Source organism: Sciurus carolinensis, chromosome 10 (assembly GCF_902686445.1).
Source record: "Sciurus carolinensis chromosome 10, mSciCar1.2, whole genome shotgun sequence".
In the NCBI taxonomy this organism is placed as follows: Eukaryota; Metazoa; Chordata; class Mammalia; order Rodentia; family Sciuridae; genus Sciurus; species Sciurus carolinensis.
The window spans coordinates 40,548,883-40,556,904 of record NC_062222.1 but is presented as its reverse complement, the minus strand read 5'-3'; the positions used below and the strand labels follow the sequence as shown (position 1 = coordinate 40,556,904).

Sequence of the window (8,022 nt, the reverse complement as noted above, 5' to 3'; positions counted from 1 at the left end):
GGTTAGGAACAAGGGGCAGGGAATCCTAGCTTCTTAAGGAATTTTGCATAAATCATTTAAGAGTTGTAGACACACTGGAAGAATTAAATGTGTATGTAGGTTTTCTTTTGAGGAAAAGGTAGGATAAGAGTCAGGTTTTTAGGACAAAAGATCTGGTCCAAAATAGCAAACAGGGAAAGGGGAACATAAGAGATGGTTCAAGATCCCCACTTCAGGAAGAAGCCCCCCCCCACTTATGCTTCAGATCCTTTTGCCTGGTGCAGAATCTTCTGTCAAAGATGCTTTGGCTATTTTTCTCTCAATACAAAGTTTGTAAACAATAAAACCCCAAAAGAACATGGAGAAAGACCAACACATTATATTTACACAAAATAGGCCACCTAGCAATCACCAACTCAGAGACTCAGTAAAGTCCTACAAAGCCCAGACAAATATAATAACTAGAGGGGGCAGCATCTGGGGGAGACAAGAAACCAGGATCAGACACACACCGCCCAATGCGTTCTGTTGCATTTGTCCTGTTTCAACACAGTGAGGTAGGTTTGCGGTGATCTCACAGCATGTAAACGAAACCCCCTTTTTTTCTCTCTTAACTACCGTGACACTCATTACTCATCACTATTGCAGCAGGGCAGTGTCGGGGTTTCCGGAGCCTCGGGCATAGTCAAGATGGCGCCTGGCGCTGGGCCAAAAGCGGCTAGCTATACAGTAAACAACCAGCAAATTCTGATGAGTGGCTAATTGATTAGAGCATGCCTCCCTCGCGTAACTGTTCTATGCCTGCAGCTGTCCGCGCGTTTACCTCGTGTACTCTCCCCTGATTGGTTGAAGTGTATATAAGCTTGGCGTCTTCCTGGGGGAGGGGGTTATGCAGAAGAGAGTGCAAGAGAGAGGTGGAAGGCGGTCGCAGAAGCGGATGAAAGCAGGAGAGCGCAGAAGCGGCCGAAGCAGGCGAGAGCAGAGTGAGAGAAGGAGAGGAACGGCTAAGTAAGAGGGAGAGAGGAGAGCGCAGGAGGGGAAAGTGAGAGAGAGAGAGTAAAAGAGAGAGGGACAGAAAGGAAGGAAAGGAAGGAAGACCGTGCACAATAAACTTCTGAAGCTTCAGACGTATGTCGTGTCTTTCTGCGGCCAGAAAGGGACGCGGTGGGACACGATAGGGCAGGACACTGGCTCCGGGTGCCACAAAGAGGTCCTTGCTTATGGATCTCCCTGGAAGCCAAGAATTTTGAAATGTTAAAGATTTTAGCCCTTGCTTCATAATAGCCTTCCCTGTACAGCACAGGGTGGAACAGGGGTGCTGGTCTTCAAACCCATCCTTACTTTTTTTTAAAAAAACAAAAGCACACCTACATCCTGTTGTACATGGTAGATCTAGGCTAATCTAGTAAAGGATGGATCTGGTATGTAAATCAAGTTCCATGCCCTAGGATTAGACAACCATTACTTAACTTTGGCTTCCTCTCTGGGCCTGTTTCCTGGCCCAACCTCTCTCTACTTCTCTGCACCACCATTTTTTGTTTCAACTAATTTCCAGTCTTCTAGTACAAGGAGATCAAGTCATGGGGCAACTCAATTAAAACCTAGTCTCCTAGGGATGAAAGATCACTCCATGGGAAGGTGGATTGTGGCTACCAAAGATATTGGCACACAACTTCCACAAGCAAGTGGGCAGATAGAAAGGGATTCCTTATCTTCAACTCTCTTTTTGTGTGTGTGCGTACCAATAATCTTTATTTATTGTATTTTCCCAGGGAGAAGAGAGGGAAGGGAAGAGTCAGCATGTGTTACAAAATGATTAGAAAATGGGAAAGGAAGAAAGTATCTGGGTACAGGAAAATCAAACCATCATATAACCATTTAAGGTGGAGGGGGTTTCAAGAGGACAGTAAGGCAGAAAAGCCAGCTCTAATTGGCAGAAATGAGGTAGTTCAATAGGCTGTGCACTCCAAATGGTTGCTGTCCATGGTGATAAAGACAACAACAAAAACTCTTCCTGCTGTGCAGACCTGGAGCTGCTGCCGCCTTATCCCTGAGATTGCTCATGTACCTGAGAACACAGTGCAGGAATGAGGGCCTTAGATTAAAATATACAAAAATACAAAACCAGAATATTTATATTAAGGGGAAAAAAGTTAAAATGCACAAGATACGTCATTCGCACACAGATAGTGCAGTTGGCATCCTGGAGAAAGTGGGACCCAAGGTGCAGTTACCCAAGGGAGCAAATAAATAAAATCACATTGGCCTAGAAAGGGTGGGAGTGAGTTAGGAGCAGTGGGTCTATAGCTGTTTCCCCAACCACCCCTTTTGCCTATCCTCACAACCCATTGCTTGGGACAGTTCCCAGCACTATATCCCAAGATGGTGTCCTGAGGTAACAAACAAGATGTGAAAACCCTGCTTTGCTCCTGAGATTCTCTCCCGCAGAACGTGGTAGTTTGTGGGTTGGGTCCATTCATCTGATCTCCTGCTTAACTGTTTCATGCCCTGGCAAGGGAAATATTACTACATTTCCTTCTTTGAAAGCAAAACAACCTCCCTATCCAGGCCACTTTCAAAAGCCACAGGTTTTGGGGTGAAGACTCAGATAAAGCACACAGGTGTTAAGATCGCTTTGCCCCAAAGCCCTTACTTGCATTTGGATAGAGCATGGTTGGAGTTCCTTTGCCTCACCCCTTCCCCCCACTGAAAGGGAAGATGGGATGATGCTGGGAACCCCAGCCTGAGAAACTTGGCACTGCCGGCTACCCGCAACCCACCCTTATCCCCACTTTCTCCACTCTGCCGATTGATGCCTGCTCCTTGAACTCCTGATAGCAAAAGAATAGCTCCCACCTGCTGTGGCTCAATTCTGGGCCTCTGGGAGCAGGGCAGGGCTGTGGATCTCTTCTTCTTCCTCCCAGAAATAGGCTGGCTTTCCCTGGGAGCTGGGCGCCTGCTGGGCCTTCAGTGGACATGAGGCTACCATATGGTTGATGCTTTGGCAGAAGTGGCACTTCTTGGGCTGGGGTAGCAGCTTGCATTCCTTGGCATGATGGTCTAGACCACCACAGTTGTAGCACCTGTCTCTTTTGGATCTGCGCTTCTGCATATTCTTCCCCTTTGGCCTCCTCTCACTCCCAGTACAGAACACACCACCAGGCCCAGTGACACGGATGAATTCCAGGCCCTTGGCAGACTTCTTAAAGGTAAACTCCACTGCCTGACCCTCCTTCAGACTCTGGAAGCCCTCCATATGCAGCTTACTCTGGTGCACAAAGACATCCACTGGGGGGTCGAGCGCGACCCTGGCGGGGATGGTCATGGACAGGAAGCCGAACCCCATGCGCACGTTGAACCACTTACAGATGCCGGCACCGTGCAGCAGCTGTGGTTCATCTGCTGCCCGGGCCGCATCCGCCGCTCGGGCGCCTTCTCTGCTGCTTTGGTGCAGCCACCTGCAAACTGCTGGTTGGACACCGAGCCCATGGTCGTCTGCTGAGTCCATGACCCCGGGCCCCTGGCCCCAGAGAAGTCCGCAGGCAAAGGGGTGGTTGGGAGAAGAGGCTGCTACATCTTCCCCCCGCACAATCTTCAACTCTCTTCTTTCTTGTGCTTCTATGCTCTTCCTGAAAACTCAAAGGCCTCCTTCTTCTCCACCTCTTAATCCCTCCTCTTCCTCCTCCAACTTTGACTCAACTGTTTCTGCTTCTATTCCCCAGCCCAGGCCACCTAGTCCTCCTGCCAGAGGTCCCACATACTCCAGTGTGGGGGGAGTAACCAGCCCAACCATCAGTGGCATGTCCCAGTAAGGAGTATGATATAGTAGCCCCATTCCCCACAAGTAGTGGGAGATAATTGTTTCACAACTTTCTGCGTCCAAACCTGAATTGAACCAGGAAAAAGGGTTAAAATGTCTTGGGCAGAAAATTTCTGCTAAAACCTGTCAGCTCCTTCCAGATCTCAGTCAAGGCTTACATTGAAATGTAAATGGAGGAAGCCAGAATGCTTAGTAGGAGACCGGGTCTCCAACCCAAGAAAAAAAAAAAAAAAAAGAAAGAAAGAAAAAAGAAAAGAAAAAAAAAGAGCAAAAAGAGTCTTATCTAAACTCCAGTAAAATTAATTTATTTTTATGGTGCTTTACTAAAGTAATTAACAGCGGTATCATTTTTCCAGGACTCTTTTTTTTTTTTTAATTCTACATTTTTTTTGAGCTCATGACTTTTTGATCAGTTCTATTTTTTATTCAACTAGAGTTTTTGAACATCTGTTACATTGCAATGGAGATTCACCTATAAAGTTAAAAGGCCTTTGATTTTGTGTTATTTGTATGTCGTGCTGTCTGATGTCATGTTTTGTCTGTATCAAAACTGAGCGCTCCTAAAATTAAAATTTAAAAATGGATCCAAATATTTTTAATTCACGTGATTTAAAAAGGTTCAACTTAAATTGGGTAAACTAATAGAAGTAAAATGTCTTTAAAATTAACTCACAAGTCTGTAGGTGTTCAAACTAATAAAATGTTGATGTTTATAAAATGTCTAACATCAATTTTTAGGACTTGTCTTCAACAGGAAAGAGATGGCAAATACTGTTTACACTTGTCTGACATCTTTTTTTTTTTTTTTTTACACTTGTCTGATATCTTGTTTTTTTTAACTATAAGATGAGTGAACTAGAGTTGACATGTATGGGATTACTCAAACGTGTTTGTTAGAAACATCTGATTAATTTACAAAGTTATTCCATGGAGTAACATACTTAAAAACATTATTCTTTGTATATTAAATGTGTTCATATTTTCCAGGTATATAAGTCTTTAAGGCAGAAAATTTATCAAGCTGCTAGTCTCCAAATTAAACTTGTCTGTAATGGCAAACCTATCATTTAATATTCTATATAGGACCTGTCATCAATAGGGTATATGTAAAATTTGTTAAATGTATTTCTAAAAGTTAGAGACTGATTTGTTTAAAGATTAAGCATGAAAGCATTTTGCCACTTTGCCACACAAAAGGAAACTTAAGAGCTCTCTCAGTCTTTCTTTAATTCATGTTTTAGATATAATGTTAAATTGTGTTAACTAATGCTCATATAGACTCAGGAGTCAATATATGTAAACTGCTTAAAATGACATTTAAGAAAGAGTGTAATGCGCAGTAGCAAAAGTGGGACAACAGTGATTAAGATTAGGGTCTCTGAGCTCATGACTTTGGACAGTGGACTTCCTTGAGAGCTACACAGAGCTCCTAACATTGCACTTTGCAGCTCTACCATCTTAGATCTACAGGTACAACTTGATTCCTTGGCCACTGTCATCCTGCAACAGCAAAGGAAGGAGGGCTTTGCCTGTTCCTTGGTGAAGAGTGCTGTTTCTACGCCAACCACTCTGGCATTGTACAAGATAAAATCAAAAACCTACAAGAAGATCTGGAACATTGTAGGAGCGAACTCCACTCAAATTTCCTCTGGACTGGGTTATAGGGGTGGCTCCCTTACCTCCTCCCACTTATGGGCCTGCTAATCACCATTATCCTTGTGTTCACCTTTGGGCCTTGCATAATCGATAAGCTTATCCATTTCCTGAAAGCTAGGCTAAGTCTGTGCAGCTCATGGTGGTCTGACAGCATTATACCGCCCTTCATAATGATGATTGGGAGCCCTATAGGATCATGGATCACTCGCATCAAGACACTGGGGTCTAAGTGTCTCTCCCTTAAGCCCTGCTCCTCCTGAGGGGCCCACCTGAAGTGCTAAGGTGGTAGTCAATGACGGGTAAGATCCTCAGAGGAGGACAACCTAAGACAGGCACACCTTTGAGTAAGGCGGACCCCCAGACTGCTAGGGTGATGTTCCATGATGGGTAAGACCCTTCCAGGGGCAACCTAAGACAGACATGCCCTTAATATAAAACAAAAAGGGGGGATGTGTTGGGACTAATGACACGCTAACTAACTCAGGCTGACTCCTTACTCCCTGGTGAGTGAGCAAGATCAAGGCTCAAAGGCGGTTTCAATAGTTAATGACAATAAATCGGACCACCGTCAGGGATTGGTTAACAACAGTTCTGCGAACGTGATCAGCTCGTGCTTGCCATATAGTTCTATGGGACTCTCGCCTGCGTGAGCCCCCATGCCTTGTTGACCTTTAAGCTGATTGGTTCCCACTTAGCCCCTATCCTACATAAAAGCTGTGTGATTTCCTCAATAAATGAGATTCCTGCTGTGCCTTGTGTGCTGACAGACCAATGGCTCTGGTGTGTTTCCTTTGCCGCCAACACTCATTCACCTGCTTGGCCCTGTATTCTCTTCAGGCGGGCCCTGAGGGTGTACACAGACCTTGGTGCCCGACAGGGCACAACAGCTAATTTTTTATTATGTTTATATTCTTGAAAAAAAAATCATTGTTTCTATAGTATTTGTGACTCCTTGGTCTTGAATGTATACTTGTAAATGTTGCTGACAGTCTAGTGAAATTCTTCTAGTTATACTCAGAATCAAATCGGACTTGAGTCATGTTAAGGATTGGCCTGTAGTAATTAAGGTCAAATAGGGTACTGATAAAAATTAACTATTATGAGGGCATTCACACTGCTTGAGTTTTTACTATAACAGATTACTACAACTTTAGTAAGTCATCCTATTGACTGTAAATAGTAAATTTAAGCACAAAGTTTTGTGGGTATGTAGGAAATTGGTATGCTATATAGTACATTTGTAATATGTGTGTGTATATATCTAATATATAATGGAAGCATGGAAGATTTTATTGGGAGGAATACAAAGTTAAAAGTTGAATAAGTGAGGAGGGGAAAAAAACCATAACACATTTCAATATGACCTTGGTTTGAATTATCTTTATTTTACTAGGAAAGATTAAGTTGGAAGCAAATCTAGACTCCAAATTAAACAGAAATTACAATGAGAGGAATGAAATTCAAGTTTGTTAATAAAATGTTTAAAGCTAAATATAAGATTAAAAGGTTTAGTTTTAGAATGATATTACTCCAAATATGAAAGTAATATCAGTGAACTCTTAAAATTTAGTCACTTATTAAGAATGATAAACTTGCTCAAGTTCCTTTTTGTTTTCTTCAGTAATGAGGGGCAATGTAGAGATATTGTATTTGCTGGGTTAGGATTGATTATACTTATCTGTATGGATGCCTCACATTATCTGGACTAAGATATGGCTTAATATAAGGTAACATATTCTTGAGAAATTTAAAATTCAAAACTTCACTGGTGCACCCTGGGTGAACTGTTTTTGGACTGTGCAGAACTGACTTATACCTGGTTTAACCAGTCATACAGCCTATTTGGCTATCTGATCAGTTGGATTTAAATAAACCAAGTGGAAGTCTTTGCTCATACTCTCTTGAACCCAGGATTCCTTGCAGGGGTTTTGCTTTCCCATAATGAATATATCCTGTGCAACTAAGAAAGGACGAGAGGGAGAAGCCTCTGGTTTTCTTTTGGGAACTTGGGTTGTCTTTACCTTCTCCTACTCTATTTCGATTACTTTCAGGCCTTACAAGTATGCAAACTGAAGAGATCACCAAGTCTCTTTAATTTTCAGAACTTGTGAAATTGTTGGAATTCCCTTCATCAATTTTCTGAATACAAGGATTTCATATATTACCTTTTGCAGAGCCAAGAAAAATGAGGTTGTGAGTGGTTCTAGAAAACATTAAAAAGATAAGTGCTATGCTTTGTCTTTGAAATCCTGCCAAGTTCTTCCACTCCCTATTCTTTCCTCTACTCTGGAATCTCATTCATTCTCATGCCCTATTTTTCATGATTCTTGGTGAAAATATGATTTGGCTGGGATAAGTACTAAAGAGAGACATCTCTCTTTGATGCCTGGTTATTTCTGTTTAATCTCATCTTGAACTACCTGTTCCCTCCCTGAATGAAATAATCTGAACATATCTAATTTATAGCTCTAGAAGATAAATTTGCATAAGCTCTATGGTAAACTATTGATAAGTTCTTTTAATATTAAACATAACTATTCTTTTATTCAACAATTTGCTGTGTATTT

General features: G+C 42.4%; 1 pseudogene; it reads right to left on the bottom strand.

Annotated features, from left to right (window-relative positions):
• Window positions 1–2,845: 2,845 nt before the first annotated feature.
• Window positions 2,846–3,468, bottom strand: LOC124995116 (protein lin-28 homolog A-like; annotated as a pseudogene).
• Window positions 3,469–8,022: the final 4,554 nt, after the last annotated feature.